The sequence below is a fragment of the Drosophila miranda genome (assembly GCF_003369915.1).
Source record: "Drosophila miranda strain MSH22 chromosome Y unlocalized genomic scaffold, D.miranda_PacBio2.1 Contig_Y25_pilon, whole genome shotgun sequence".
NCBI lineage: Eukaryota > Metazoa > Arthropoda > Insecta > Diptera > Drosophilidae > Drosophila > Drosophila miranda.
The window spans coordinates 34,598-51,618 of record NW_022881609.1 but is presented as its reverse complement, the minus strand read 5'-3'; the positions used below and the strand labels follow the sequence as shown (position 1 = coordinate 51,618).

Here is a 17,021-nt window from a genome sequence, read left to right as displayed (position 1 = left end):
GCCTGTTGGCCGTTTTGGCGCTCCGCTCTTGCGCGTCGGCTTGCCGGCTCTCCTCCGTCTTCTCCCTCTCCCGTTACTCCTGAACAGTTTTGTATGCCCGAGAGCGTGAGAGGCGGGAAAAGTGGCGTCTTTTCGGCCTTTCCCCTTGTGTTTGGCGGGATTTTGGGATTTGGCGGGGTTGCGGGATTTGCAGTTGGTATTGGCACTGCTGTTGCTGCTGATGTGATGGGGCTCGAGGGGGGAGTGGCTGTGGCCGTGGATATATCGGCCATGGCAATGGCTGGGTACTCACTCGCTGGGTGGCTGTGGCGTCGGCGCTCTGCATTGGCTGGGGCGTTGGTATTGGCGCCTGCGCCGAGGGCTCTGCTGCTGCTGCTGCTATTGGCGGTGTTGGTGTTGGTGTTGTTGGCTGTTGCTGCTGCTGCTAGGGCGCCTCTGCGGGCCGCTCTGCCGCCGTCGCTGTGGCGTCTGTTCGACCCTCGTCTGGCCTCGAGTGGCTCTGGTCCGGCCACCCAGGATGCGTTGTCAGTAGTATTGGCCTGGCCTCCTCGGCCACGTTCATCGTCGGTTTGTAGTTGCGTTTTGAATGGCTGCTGGTCCGGCCACCCAGATGAGGAGGTGTTTGTTTTGGCTTTGATTTTAATTCGTGTTTATTTGCAGGTACTGTCGGCGTTTGGATGTTATTTGTGGCGACCCTTGTCTGGTTTGTGTTGGCGTAAAACAGCAGGTGAGTATTTTGTGTTTTGGCAGTCTGTTTCTCCCTCCTGTTTCTTCTTCCTTTTGCAGGATTTGCTGGCGTCCGGCGGCTCAACACCAGGCCATCCCGCCCTCACATAATTGGCATGAGAGACGGGTGTAACCCAGTGGAGCGGCAACAGGCGCCAGCATCTGCGTCGTCGTTGGAATTGGCAGCTGTTGGTTCGGAGTGGCGTGACGTCACGGCCATGGTCAGGCGGCAGCGTCATCAGAAAGGGGCCTCCTTTTCCTTCCCTTTGGCAGGAATTGTCAGTGTTGATGGCGAAGCAGCTTCCTGCTGGGCAGCTCTGTCTGGTGATTGGCAGGTAAGTGTGGATTTCATGTGTTTTGGCCGTTTTTCGTGTTGTCGTGGTGCATGTGGTGGTGGTGCAGATGGTGGGCAGTGGCAGTAGCTTTGGTGCTGCTGCTTGAGGCTACAGCGGTGCTGGCGACCGTGCTGGCTGGCCCGGACGCGGACGCCAGGCGATGGCTATTCAGGAGCAGGGTGGCCGTGCTGCCCGAGCTGGGACTGCTGCCGGGGCTGGGATTGTTGCTGTTGCTGCTGGAACTATTGCTGTTGGCGCCGCTGTTCTGTGGCTGCTTCTTATAGACGGCCATCAGCGGGTCGGAGGCGCGGCGAATGCTGTTCATTCGTGCTGCTGTCGCGGCTGCTGCCGAGTATCTGATGTTGCTGCTGTTTCCCCCTGCACTGCGTCGCATATTGTTGCCGTTGCTGCTCCCGCTACTGCCGCCGCACCCGTTGACGGGACTGTGGCCGTTGTGGCTGCTGGTGCTGCTGTGTCCGGGGCAGACTAGCGTCTCCTCCAGCTGAAACTTCTTGACCAGAGCCTTCACCGAGGTGGCCGATCCATGGGACTCTCCCGTGGGTGCCTTGCGGATCACTTTCGGTGTGGTGGGCGCATCGGGAAAGAGTGCAGATACATTTGTCTATCCATCGAGCTCTCATCCTTCAGCCAGACATGTTCCAGGCATCCAGCGGCACTCATGCGATCGTTTGGCTTAATTCGCAATGCGCGGCGTATGAAATCGATGGCCACTGGCGAGACGCCACCGAATAGGTTGTCCGGAAAGGTGAGCGCTCACTGCGAGATATTGAGGAAGGTCTCCTGCTTGGTGTTCCCGCCAAAGGGCGAGAAGCCGGAGAGCAAGACATAGGTGAGAACGCCCACGGACCAGATGTCCGTCAGCAGGGAGAGTGGCTCGTACTGGAGCACCTCGGGGGCCACGTAGTCGGGTGTGCCGGCCATCTCACGGACATTGATGCCCTCGCACACAACGCGCGAGATCCCAAAGTCACAGAGCTTGAGGCCATCTTCTATACGCTCGCCGGCGAGCAAAATGTTCTGTGGCTTGAGGTCCAGGTGGGCAATGGATCGGTCGTGGAGAAACTTGAGAGCCTTCAGCACCTCTCGCATGCAGTGGCGGGCCTGGGCCTCTGTCAGGCACTCCTCGTTGTCCAGTATGGTCTGCAGCTCGCCACCAGTGGCCAGTTCCAGCAGCAGGGCTGTGTCCGAACGGGTCTCGTGCACCGCATTCAGATTGACAATGTTCTCCTCGCCCTCGCAGAGTATTAGGACGGCGATCTCGTGTTTGATCTCCTTGTCGCTGCTCTGTGCGCGTCGGCGTCGCTTCAAGAACTTTGCCGCGAAATGGGAGCCCGTGTTCTTGTGAATGGCACGGCGAACGGCGGCGAATTTGCCCCTGGCAAACGGCGTCTGTTCCACCTCGTAGATCTCGTTGATGTCATGCGACACGAGCAATCCGTTAAAGCGTTCGGCATCTACATCCAAAAGGCCATCGCCCATGGGAAAGATTCCCTTTTCGGTGAACATGATCTATCGATCTGTGCCGTGTCGCCATTGACGTTTTTTTTCTGTGTTGCCCTGTTTTCTTTTTGTGGTGTCTGTCGTGTGCCGTGCCGTGCCGTGCCGCCCTTTCTCCACCACACCCATTACTTACCTTGACAAACTTTTGCTCCCGTCCACATCACAAACCAAAAAGAGAACGAGGTGGAAAGTTGTGAGTTGCTGCGGACACCGCAACTCTACAGTTATACCCGATACTAAGTCAGTATGGCTCTCCTGCGGCAGACGCCGCTAATATTGAACCACACGACAAAAAGTGCGTGCGAGAGAGACAGAAAATCAGTCTGAGCGTGACGTCGGGCGCTGCGTAGCCACTGAAAATTGATTTCTTGCTTTTGGCTACAAAAATGATCCGATCTGATCCAGAAAGAATGAAATTGTTTTCTTGATTCTGGCTATAATCATTATACGATCTGGTTCAGATTTTGCACTGTAGAAGATATAGTCATCCACACCGATTCTGCGTTTTTGGTTTTATCGTATCTTTCAAAATGTGGATGCCACAGATTTTCGTCCTTTGTGGGGGCGGAAGTGGGCGGGGCGAAGTTTTGAAATATTTTTGTAGCAGTGACATATCACAGAAGTCTGGATCCAAAACATCGTTGCTCTAGCTCTTATAGTCTTTGAGCACTAGGCGCTGAAGGGGACGGACGGACGGACGGACGGACGGACGGACGGACAGACGGACAGACAGACAGGGCTCAATCGACTCGGCTATTGATGCTGATCAAGAATATATATACCTTATGGGGTCGGAAACGATTCCTTCTGGACGTTACACACATCCACTTTTACCACAAATCTAATATACCCCAATACTCATTTTGAGTATCGGGTATAATAAAAGTGCCAATAAATACATTAAACACAAACACACACACACAAGAGACTTTTCAATTAAAAAACAACAAACAGGCAGCAGATCGCCAACACACAAACCAACAGCCAGCCATGACCAGAGGAATGGCAAGAACGAGGGTCAACCAGACGACACAGCGACGGCGGCAGAGCGGCCCGCAGAGGCGCCCTAGCAGCAGCAGCAGCAGCAGCCAAAAACACCAACACCAACACCGCCAATAGCAGCAGCAGCAGCAGAGCCCTCGGCGCAGGCGCCAACACCAACGCCCCAGCCAATGCAGAGCGCCGACGCCACAGCCTTCCATCGAGTGAGTACCCAGCCATTGCCATGGCCGATATATCCACGGCCACAGCCACTCCCCCCTCGAGACCCGTCACAAAAACCGCGCCAACCACAAAGGGAAAGGCCGAAAAGACGCCGCTCTCACTGCCACTTTTCCCGCCTCTCACGCTCTTGGACGCACAAAACTGTTCAGGAGTAACGGGAGAGGGAGACGACGGAGGAGAGCCGGCAAGCCGACGCGCCAGAGCGGAGCGCCAAAACGGCCAACGGGCAGCCACACACACACACACGACCGGATCGAACCTGTTGCGTGTCGAACCTGGTTCGAGCTCGAGCAGCGGGTCGATCCGAGCCATAGCCCAGCCTGCTCCAATGCCACAAATCCCACCAACACCAAAACGACGCCGCGCCCTCATCGACAGTGGGAGTGACGATGAGGGTGAGGGTGAGAGGAAGCAGGCTAGACGACGGGGCCGCCATCACCAGCAGCGGCAGCAAACACAAAACACAAATACAAACACCAACACCGTCACCGCCACTCACACCAGCACCATCGCCAATACCAACACCAACACAACTACTGCCACTCCCAATACACACACCCTTGCCATTGCCAATGACATCCGGCACGGCGAGTTCGGGCATCAGCCTGTGGAGGACAGAGGCTTGAGGATCCTCATCCGAGGTCTTCCCCATTCCACGCCCTCTGACTGGTTCCGGGACTGTATGCAGGCCGAGGGGTACACGGTCCGGTTTACTCGGGCGATCACCGATCGATTCGATCGCAGCCGCCAATACAACCTCTTCGAGGCTGAGATCGCCCCCAAACCGGACCGTGGTCAATTCGATGTGTTGAAGCTGCGACGCCTGGGTGGGAGGCCCGTCACGGTTGAGAGACTTGGAGTCTCCCGTGACCCTGCCCAGTGCCATCGATGTCAGGTGTTTGGCCACACCCGCGCATATTGTAGACGAGCTGCTGTCTGCATGAAATGCTCGGGTGGACATCAGACGACGGAGTGCAGCAAGCCAAGGGCCGTCAATCCCAAATGCGCCAACTGCCAAGGCGCCCACATCAGCGCCTACAAGGGCTGCAGCGCCTACAAGGCAGCCAGGCAGCGGCTCCTGGCCCACAGGGTCGCTGTCCAGGAGCATCGACGGCAGCAGCAGCAGCCTCAGCCACTACGGCAACAGCCACAGCAAATGCAGCAGCCAATACAGCAGCAACAGCCAGCACATCGTCTCCAGCAGCCATCACAACGTCACCAGCAGCCACTACAGCGACAGTTGCAGCAGCAGCCACCCACACAGCCACTCCACCCACAGCCGCAGCAGCAACGCCAACGCGGTCCGGGTCGGCAGCATCGGCAACAGCTACAGCATCGCGACCAACATCCCCAGCCACTGGCCGAGGGGCGCCAACACCACAGGGTCCTGTCGATGCAGCCGATCCCAAATCGTGCTCCGACGCCACGCCAACCCCAGCTACAGCAGCAGCCTGGCGCCCAGTGCGATGGGAGCTGTGCCCATATCCTGAAAAGATATGCCGTAAAAATTAAAGAGCTGGAGGATAAGCCGTCAGCAATTTTGACGAAATTGACAAACCTGCTGCAGGCAAGGGACGAGAGCACGGGAGGAGTGCCGCCACTTCAGACAAAAACAGCAGCAGCAGCATCCACACAGCCATCACCACGACCAACTGCAAATACGCACCATGACGCCGCAGCCATATCGGACTCCGAATCCGATATGGACTGCGAAGCAATTGACGACGAACATGACGACGAATGGACCGACCACGATCCATTCGACGATCTGGAGGGTCTGGGCCAAGTGTGGAGGGCCCAAATCGCCAGCGCACGCGAAAGCATGCGATCGGGCGGTGCCTGTTAATGCGCCCAATCGTTGATCCAGAGACAGCCACTGCAACAAAGGAAAAAAGACGTCAATATGGACAACAACGAAAAACGGCCAAAACACACAAAATCCACACTTACCTGCCAATCACCAGACAGAGCTGACCAACAAGAAGCTGCCTCGCCATCAACATCAACAATTTCCTGCCAAATGGGAGGAATATGAGGCCCCTTTCTGATGACGCTGCCACCGACCATCACAATGACGTCACACCACTCCAATCAGACAACAGACATTCCAACGACGATGCAGATGCTGGCGTCTGTTGCCGCTCCGCTGGGTCGCACCCGTCTCTCATGCCGCCGGACGCCCGCAAATCCTGCAAAAGAAGGTGAAACAGGAGAGAGGCTGCCGATAAACACGAATACTCACCCGCAAACGTCTCTTACGCCAACACAAATCAGACAAGGGTCGCCAGCAACAACATCCAAATCAACGAAAGGCACCTGCAAATAAACGCAAATTAAAATCAAAAAGCCAAAACAAACACCTCCTCACCTGAGTGGCCGGACCAGCAGCCATTCAAAACGCAACTACAAATTGACGAAGAACGTGGCCGAGGAGGCCAGGCCAATCCACCTGACAGCGCATCCTGGGTGGCCGGACCAGCAGCCACTTGGATGCGGCCAATCAACAATTAAAATCGACAACGCATCCTGGTGGCCGGACCAGTTCGCCACTTGGATGCGGCCAATAACTCCGACCATTGCCATCACACACCGATGCCAATGCCAACACGATGACAATGCAGTTGGGTGGCCGGACCAGTGCCCCTCGAGTGCAGCAGCCAACACTAACCAACAGACAGATGCAACGTGGGCGGCCGGACCAGAGCCGCTTGCCATCAAGACCATCATTGCCCACGATGCACGCCAATACTCACAACCAGCCAATAAACAACACACAGGGGGACAACAGAGCCGGCCGGTATACAGCGTAATGTTCGCATTGCGTTTGTTATGCCGGCCGGTGCTTCGTTGTAGTTGTCCTCCTGTTAGAAATAAAATAAATATAATTAATATGTTTATATGTGTGTAAATGTATGTCAATTATCGTTTATTTTACCTTGTCTGCATCAATGTTCTTGTTGAAGATGTCAATCCTGTTGTTTTTGTAGTTTTTGCATGTCCGTAGATAGTTTGTCCATAGTTTTAGTTACTAGCCTGTAATATTAGGAATAAGTTTTTGTAAATTAATGTAGTTTTTCTGTAGTTAATTGTATATTATTAGTAGTTTTTTGATTAGTTTTATTACCTTTTTCCTCTTCTTCCCCACCTATCTGCCATCCCCATATTTCCCCTGACATGTGGTATTACTAAAAATATCACGCAAATACCAGACTTGACCGATAACACACCAAAAAAGCCAATACAAATTCAATTTGCATTTCTCAATGCCCAGTGTGTTATCGGTCGCAACTTCGGCAATTATGCCCAGCCAATTCCTCACCCACTTCAAATGCCACTAAATGCCAAATGAGGCTGAGCAGGAATAAAATGAACACTGCCATCCTTCGCCACTCAGCCAAATGCGCCAACAATGCCAATACAACCGCCCACAAGATGCTATGCGGTCGACTCTTCGGAGCGTCTCGCGCCCGGATCGTAAGATCCGGAAGTTGAAAGTATCCGGGCGGTTATACGGGAGCAGGCAAACTTTCCCCTTCCCATCCCATCCCATCCTTGACAACAGAGCAGCCAATTCACACAGCACAGAGAAACATTAGACACGGGCCATTGCCCAACAACAACACACACAGCCACTGAAACAGAAAGCCGTTCAAATCTTCCATTGCCTACTTATCGGTGCTGCTGCCCTCGGACTACTTTCATCTCACTGAATATTGGGGTGAGTGAAAGTGGAACCGGGGGTGAGAGCACCGGTAAGTGACGACCGGCGTGGGAGTGGGGGAGTTGGCGGACATGTGAGAGTTCCACCATGACCCTCGTCCGCCACTCTCATCTCGTCCACCCGCTCGAGAGGTCGCGATCGTCGGACGTAAATAAATTGAACAATCGCCGCCGCCATTAAAATAAAATAAAATCGCAAGTTTGTTTGTTCGTTGCCATCAGTGTTGCCCGTGTCGTTTGTCGTTTTGACTGTTTTGTCGTTTATCGTTTGCCGTGTCATTTGTGCTCTGGTGCCAAAAAATAAAGACAGTAAAGGCCAGACGACGCCAAGCCAAGCCAGGCAGCAGCCATTTTGGGTCGCCCCCCCCCCCCCCTCACCATTCGCCGCTGCACATGACCATTCCAAACGCGGAAAAGTGCTCCTCGCCAATCCACCACGCTCCAGCCCTTCCTTCACCCCACCCACTACTATCTCCGACAAGCTTTAGTTCCTGTGCCACTACAAACATCACAAACATCACAAACTAAAAGAGATAACTGTGATAGACAAGAAAAAAAGAGAACTAAGGTGCCAATAAATACATTAAATACAAACACACACAAGAGACTTTTCAATTAAAGAACAACAAACAGGCAGCAGATCGCCAACACACAAACCAACAGCCAGCCATGACCAGAGGAATGGCCAGACGAGGGACAACCAGACGACACAGCGACGGAGGCAGAGCGGCCCGCAGAGGCGCCCTAGCAGCAGCAGCAGCAGCCAACAACACCAACACAAACACCGCCAATAGCAGCAGCAGCAGCAGAGCCCTCGGCGCAGGCGCCAAAACCAACGCCCCAGCCAATGCAGAGCGCCGACGCCACAGCCATCCATCGAGTGAGTACCAAGCCATTCCCATGGCCGACATATCCACGGCCACAGCCACTCCCCCCTCGAGCCCCATCACATCAGCAGCAACAGCAGCGCCAATACCAACCGCAAATCCCGCAACCCTGCCAAATCACAAAATCCCGCCAAACACAAAGGGAAAGGCCGAAAAGACGCCACTTTTCCCGCCTCTCACGCTCTCGGACATACAAAACTGTTCGGGAGTAACGGGAGAGGGAGAAGACGGAGGAGAGCCGGCAAACCGACGCGCAAGAGCGGAGCGCCAAAACGGCCAACGGGCAGCCACACACACACACACGACCGGATCGAACCTGTTGCGGGTCGAACTTGGTTCGAGTTCGAGCAGCGGGTCGATCCGTGCCAATGCCCAGCCTGCACAAATACCACCAATCCCACCAACACCAAAACGACGCCGCGCCCTCATCGACAGTGGGAGTGACGATGAGGGTGAGGGTGAGAGGAAGCAGGCCAGACGACGGGGCCGCCATCACCAGCAGCGGCAGCAGCGGCCGCCAATTGGGAAGCCGAAGAAGAAAAGGCAGACACTGGAGGAGCTAGAGGCTATTGTCCGGGAGCAGTTGAGGCAGCACGAGCTGCGGCAGCAACAACAGAGGCAGCAGAAACGGACAACAAATACAGCCAACACCAACAAAGTGGCCGCTCCTGCCACTATGCCGCAATCTGCACAGCGAACACATGCCCCTGCCCCTGCCCATGCCCCTGCCACTACTATAAATGCCAATAGCCAGACCCACAGCCATCACCAACATCGACAACAGCCAATACATAGACAATCACCAGCCATACACATAGACAATACTGACAATATCAATACAAATAATGACGCCAACGCAATAACAATTACAAATACACCTGCCAATACCAACACCACCACCGCCATCACCATCACAAACACCCCTGCCACTACCACCGACGATGACATCCGGCACGGCGAATTCGGGCATCAGCCCAGCCAGGAACGTGGCTTGAGGATCCTCATCCGAGGACTCTCCCACTCCATGCCGCCGGATTGGATTCGCAGCAGTATGCTGAACGAGGGGTTCACGGTTCGGTTTGTAAGGGCAATCACCGATCGATTCGATCACAGCCGCCAATTCAATCTCTTTGGGAGGCCCGTCACGGTTGAGAGACTTGGAGTCTCCCGTGACCCTGCCCAGTGCCATCGATGTCAGGTGTTTGGCCACACCCGCGCATACTGTAGACGAGCTGCTGTCTGCATGAAATGCGCGGGTGGACATCTGACGACGGAGTGCAGCAAGCCAAGGAACGTTGCTCCCAAGTGCGCCAACTGCCAGGGCCAGCACATCAGCGCCTACAAGGCAGCCAGGCAGCGGCTCCTGGCCCACAGGGTCGCTGTCCAGGAGCATCGACGGCAGCAGCAGCAGCCTCAGCCAATACGGCAACAGCCACAGCCAATGCAGCAGCCAATACAGCAGCAACAGCCAGCACATCGTATCCAGCAGCCACCACAACGTCACCAGCAGCCACTACAGCGACAGTTGCAGCAGCAGCCACCCACACAGCCACTCCACTCACAGCCGCAGCAGCAACGCCAACGCGGTCCGGGTCGGCAGCATCGGCAACAGCTACAGCATCGCGACCAACATCCCCAGCCACTGGCCGAGGGGCGCCAATACCAAAGGGTCCAGCCGATGCAGCCGATCCCAAATCGTGCTCCGACGCCACGCCAACCCCAGCTACAGCAGCAGCCAGGCGCCCAGTGCGATGGGAGCTGTGCCCATAATCTGAAAAGATATGCCGGTAAAATTAGAGAGCTGGAAGAAAAACTGGCAGCAATTTCAACGAAACTGACAAACGTGCTGCAGGCAAGGGACGAGAGCACGGGAGGAGTGCCGCCACAACGGACAACAACAGCAGCAGCAGCATCCACACAGCCATCACCACGACCAGCACCAAATACGCACTTTGACGCCGCAGCCATATCGGAATCCGAACCCGATATGGACTGCGAAGCAATTAATGACGATGATGACGACGAGTGGACCGACCGCGATCCATTCGACGATCTGGAGGGTCTGGGCCAAGTGTGGAGGGCCCAAATCGCCAGCGCACGCGAAAGCATGCGATCGGGCGGCGCCTATTGATGTGCCCAATCGTCGATCCAGAGACAGCCACTGCAACAAAGGAAAGAGACGTCAATACGGACAACAACGAAAAACGGCCAAAACACACACATATCACACGTACCTGCCAATCACCAGACAGAGCTGACCATCAAGAAGCTGCCTCGCCATCAACAATGACAATTTCCTGCCAAAGGGATGGAAAAGGAGGCCTTCTTTGATGACGCTGCCGCCTGACCATGGCCGTGACGTCACGCCAATCCGAACCAACAGCTGCCATTTCCAACGACGACACAGATGCTGGCGCCTGTTGCCGCTCCACTGGGTCACACCCGTCTCTCATGCCTGGCCTGCTTCCTCTCTCCCTCATCCTCATCTTCGCTCCCACTGTCGATGAGGGCGCGGCGTCGTTTTGGTGTTGGTGGGATTGGTGGCATTTGTGTAGGCTGGGCTATGGCTCGGATCGACCCGCTGCTCGAGCTCGAACCAGGTTCGACTCGCAACAGGTTCGATCCGGTCGTGTGTGTGTGTGTGGCGGCCCGTTGGCCGTTTTGGCGCTCCGCTCTTGCGCGTCGGCTTGCCGGCTCTCCTCCGTCTTCTCCCTCTCCCGTTACAACCGAACAGTTTTGTGCGTCCAAGAGCGTGAGAGGCGGGAAAAGTGGCAGTGAGAGCGGCGTCTTTTCGGCCTTTCCCTTTGTGGTTGGCGCGGTTTTTGTGATGGGGATCGAGGGGGGAGTGGCTGTGGCCGTGGCTATATCGGCCATGGCAATGGCTGGGTACTCACTCGATGGATGGCTGTGGCGTCGGCGCTGTGCATTGGCTGGGGCGTTGGTGGTGGCGCCTGCGCCGAGGGCTCTGCTGCTGCTGCTGCTATTGGCGGTGTTTGTGTTGGTGTTGTTGGCTGCTGCTGTGTAGCGCTTGTAGCAGGGAATGCTGAGTTTTTTGTGGCGCCATCTAGTGCTCAGAGTGGCAGGCGAACGACAGGTCAAGGGAAAACCAAAAAGACGGTAACAGGTCAAAACGTCAGGCTATCTCTGTTGAAAATGCATCCAGGGACCTGTTAGAGGATTTGCCGCCAGAACGTTGGCGTCCCTATCGGCTATTCCCTCGTGAAAGTCAATTGAGTCGGTTGCGTATCGGTCCGACGGAAAGGAAAACCAAGAATTTAGTGAAGAGAAAAACTCTAGGGAATCTAAATATCTAAATCCAAGATTCGACTGCGAGATTCTTGGTTGAAGGCGAGTGGGCTATTCAGTCGTCAGAAGCCGTATAGCGCTGAGTCCGGTTGGGGTAAGTGCTGCGGGAAGAGAAGAGAAGGGCTAAAGGAGAATAAAGAGTTGTCCCATTTGTAGTCTTGGCGCTTAGTAAATCGAGTTAAGCAGTGCGGATTCGATCGTCCAAGGAAGCCCGCCAGCAAACAACAGCAGCCGCAAGCCTAACAAAGTGGCGTTTAAACCTTTGGGATTGTCTGGAAAGCGCTCAGCCATCGGAGAAGCGAGCGTGGAAGCAGAGGAAGAAGACATTTGGGGAGCGCTCGGTCCCCCCAAGCGGCTAGCTTCCCGAGGCGTTGGCGTCGGCACTTTAGTAGTCGAGCGCGACGCGGCAGATAAGGAGGGCCCGTCCCTTGGTCGCGAGCAGATCGGCGGAGAGAAAGTGTTAATCTAGCACCGTCGGAGATTGGCCGTTTGGCCTTTTTCTTTGCTTTCGCGTACCTTTCACCTGCAGAAGCAGGGGAAAGAATTTGAGCTGTTCCCGTTCGCCCAGGAGGTGGAAAGGAAACATAGATAACCGTCGGGAGAAAGAGAATAGAAAAAAAAGAGGAAGCAACGGATTGACGGAGTAATTGTATTCGTGTTTGTAAATGTGTAATTAATTATGATTTCTGTGCGGAGTTAATTAGGAGAGATTTAGATTTGATTCCGGTAGTGGCTTCTCGTGACTCTCGCCGATCTGCAAATATGATTTCCCCCAACCTTGTGCCCATTTAAGTGTTCTTCCACCACAGCAGCTTTAGGTATTCATCGAGGAAAGCGCTTTCGCCGATGGAGCCATAAACCGGAGAAAAGGTATGAGTGGACTTAAATTCTATTATTAATAAATACAACTTGAAACAAGGGAACTAGGGCCGGTCGGTGAGTGAGAGGGAGAAGTGCCCACTCGAATTGGTTTCGTAACATTACGGAGTCAGCAAGCAAGTTAGTTTGTCCATTTCGGACTTATTTAGTATATCGTTTGTATGACACATAGCCAAGTATTTGTAGGAACTTTTATACATATATTTCATTTAGCTACTCTTTTAATGTGGGTGATTATATTATGGTATCTGCGGGTAATGTTAGTGTTTTAGCCAGTAAGTGAATAAACTTTATAATGTATTAATCTACCGCTTTGCTTTCGCTGGCAAATTCCCCATGTAGGACGCCCCGGACAAAGGGGCCATTCCGTCATTAAATCGAACGGTTTGGAATGGCCATGGTAGGGTGGGCGACACGACCTCGACAACACCAGAGGCGGAGTTGAGATACCTTTCCAGCACACATCCACAATTCTATTCAGGGATAAACAGTGTCTCCCGGTTAAGCATTTTCGTCGTGACACGCTACTTCATTCGCGGTATAATGCGTATAGGCCACCAGCAGGAGGGGGGCAAGAACATCACTCCAATAGCCGACGAGCAGAGGCCGGAAACCCAAAGCGTGTGCTTCCCTTCGCTGAATGACAGCTAGCCTGGCAGGATTTATATACACAGACGTGCGTAGATGACACGTTACATTTATGAATCATAGATATAGTATTATAACTAAAAATTGGCGCCCAACGTGGGGCCACACCTATTCAGGTGTGACACCATCAACACTGTGACATCCTTTTTTTTTGTCTTTAAAACTTCCCGATTCAGCATAGACGGCATTGACCAAAATTGTTTCTCTAGAAGTGGTCATTGCTCAAGAATATCTTCTTTTCTCAACACCAAGTAGAGGGCTTGTCAGACGATTCGGAAAACGGAAGCAGAAGTTTTGACTTTTCATCCGGCCACGTCTGAGGAGCGTTTCGAAAAGTGCATCGATCTTAATAATACCCTACTTTTTCTGAGGCAGGAGTCTTAAACATGGTCTTTCGGGCGCATAGGACTGCAGAGGGAATCTCGTTTACTTACGGAACCCTGCCCACGGCTGAGGGACTGTGCGGAAGGCTTAGCCATTGCTGCTGATGAGCTTTAGCGCGTTGGACATACTCGGATTAATCTTGATTATAGAATTCCGTTGGCCACGAGTGAAATCAGAAGCAGCATGCTCATTTCAAGTGTAGAGTGCCGAGCCGAGATGTTTGGACGACAGCGGCGCGAATCAAAGCAGCAGCTGGCCACGGCTCGCGCATGCAGTTGTTGTTGGTTTTGATTAGACAGCGACAAGTGCAAGGCGTCTGCGCGCGTACACATTCTTTTCATTTTCTTTTGTGCTTAGGAATTGGGGTCTCAATTAGCATAGGGTCCGTTTCGCATGGGGATTAGCTATGCGTAAGGCAAACATTTTAATGACTTTATTTTATCGTATCATATTCTTTGCGTTCTATTCTTGTGGTTTACATTCCATGTGTGTTATTTGGTAGGGCTGTTGATTTGCTAGCTCTCTCGCTGTTACAAGGGAAGCGAGACTTGAGAACAGCTGTGCCGTTTGCTGGCCATTGACCCTAAGTTGGCAACGTAGGAAGCTATGAATTATAACACGAGGAATCAGTTCTCTTTGCAATTTGAGTTCACGTACAATTACTTATTATTTTTGAATTTTTAGGTCATCTTAGGTTTGCTAGCATAAGTTTATCTGACTTTTAACTAGAATACTTAATTTAGTTTTACTATTAACACATTTTTAACCTTGGTTTTGTCTGCGTTTGATAAGTAAGTGTTTAGGTTTTGTCGTGTTGTTTTTGTGGGACATATTTTTGTCAGGACAGTTAGCAATTAAGTTTGATTTTATTATTTTTTTTTACAATGGAGAACCCCGATAACGAGCCTGAACCGGCTCCCGGCGCCAACAATGCCAGTTGTGTGGGAAAACTTTGGCTTCGGCTCCTACATTGAAAACAAAGTGCAGCCACGAGTTTTCACAAAAACTTGTATTGAGTCACATGTCAAGACCCATACTACCTGTCCCACATGCAAGACGCTACTGCGTCGATAGAAGTACTCCTCATAATACCAGTCGCCAGGCCAAGCAAAACGATGCAGCAGCCATAACCGCTGAAAGAGTTAGTAGCATGGTTACACAGGCCATCAGCACGATGCAAAACGAGGTGGTAGCCCCAGCTTACGGACAAAATGGCTCAAATCATTCAGTCCAGCATAGCAGCACATTTCCAAGAGACTGGCAATAGCATTCCTCAAGGGAATAGATGTGGGGAAGCGGATAATCCGGTCCAACAAAATAGGGACAGAGAAGGGGAGGAAACATTCCGACAGGGACTGAATAGTCAGTATTCAGCACAGTTTCCGAGCTACGACCGTCCAAGCAGTGCAGTCTCAGATCTGAGTCAGCGACCGGACAAAGTCGCCCATATCCTCAATAGTTAAATTACGTTTTAATGGGACCCAAGAAGGATTGAGCATTGATAATTTTCTCTATAGGGTAGAGGCTTTGACGCATCAGACTCTCGAGGGAAATTTTCCAGTTCTGTGCAGTAACGCCAGTCTGCTTTTTGACGGAAAGGCCAGAGATTTTTATTGGCGTTACCACAAGACTTCCGGATCGATGAGATGGGACCGGTTATGCCAAGCCCTAAGAAAGCAGTTTAGGGATTCTCGAACCGATGTGGATATCAGAGAAGCGATAAGGGACAGGAAGCAAAAAGAAAAAGAAAATTTCGATTTCTTCCACGACGCCCTGATACAGCTGATGGATGATTTGGAAACTCCCATGTCAGAGAAAGCGATTGTGGAAGCTTTACGGCGCAATTTGCGACCTGAAATTAGACATGAGCTCCTGAATGTCCAAATCGACTCCGTAGAACGCTTGAGAGAAGTCTGTCGTAGAAGGGAGGGTTTTCTCGACGACGTTAGGCGGAGTCATGGGTACCAGAAATTGATTCCTTTCCGGAAACAGGTTGCGGAATTGGTAGAGGAAGCCCAATTAGAGGAGGCCTCCGAATTCTCGGATGTAGAAGAAGAGGACGAGGTGGCAGCCATGGCACTGATTTGCTGGAACTGCCGAAAGGAGGGGCATCGCTACCACGATTGCGATAGCAAAAGGAAAATTTTTTGCTTTGGGTGCGGAGCACCTAATAAATATAAGCCGTCGTGTAGCAAATGCCAAAAAAACGGCAAAGTGAACACCCAGCCTCGCCAGCCGGTCAGTGTTCAGCGCAAGCAGTCGAGTGCAGAGGCGAAATCCCAGTAGGGATACTTAAAACTACCGCCCAGCTTCCGTCTGAGAAATCAGAATCCGACATACACCAAGCTTTAGTCTGGCCACAACTAGTCCATGCCAGATCCCATTCGCTTTTCACCAACGACCAACCCAGTAATAAGTGCCTCACAAGGAGTGCAAGAAGGATGAGAGCGTTCCGGCAGGCGGCGAAAGCGATAAATTGCATTCGTTACAAGCAGAAGGACAAGCGTCCATATGCGGAAGTTCGCCTGTTGGATCAAACGGTCCTTGGTCTATTGGACACCGGAGCAGCTATGAGTGTTATAGGCGGAAAGTTAGCAGAACGCGTAAGCCAAAGCCGAATTCCTTTTAAGAGAGGAGTTGTAAATGCTTCCACTGCGGATGGACGGAGGCAAGAGGTAGTGGGACGACTGCGGACACCGGTGCAGTATAAGGGTGCAGTGAAGGACCTTGAGCTGCACATTATTCCATCGCTCAGCCAGGACTTGTATTTAGGGATCGACTTTTGGTCAAGTTTCGATTTATTACCACCCAGCATGTCGCTGGCAGAGATAGTTCATGAACCGCAGAACCTCAGCCGAGGGGAAATGGACCAGTTGCAAGCGACCATCAATTTATTTCCTTCGTTTTCCGTTTCCGGTCTAGGAAAGACGGCTCTGCTTTCGCATTCAATTGATGTAGGTGATGCAAAAGCCGTGATAGCAGCTTAGGGGTGATAGAGGAATCCGATAGTGCGTGGTCATCACCGGTAGTATTGGTGCAGAAGCCAGGAAAGGTGAGGCTATGTTTATATAGTAGGAAAGTTAAGGCGGTGACCAAAAAAGACGCGTATCCGTTACCACAAATTGATGGGATTCTAGGACGTCTTCCTAAGGCGTTGTTCATTTCGAGCCTGGATCTTAAGGATGCCTATTGGCAAGTTCCCTTAGAGCCGAACTCACGCGATAAAACAGCGTTCACGGTTCCGGGGAAACCTCTCTACCAGTATAAGGTAATGCCTTTTGGTCTCACTAATGCTTCGCAGACCATGACAAGGTTGATGGACAAGGTAATTCCGGCCAGTTTAAGAAATGAAGTTTTTGTGTACCTGGACGACCTTTTGATTGTGTCGGAC

At 52.6% G+C, this 17,021-nt stretch overlaps 1 pseudogene; it reads right to left on the bottom strand.

Annotated features, from left to right (window-relative positions):
• Nucleotides 1–1,459: 1,459 nt before the first annotated feature.
• Nucleotides 1,460–2,602, bottom strand: LOC117192160 (annotated as a pseudogene).
• Nucleotides 2,603–17,021: the final 14,419 nt, after the last annotated feature.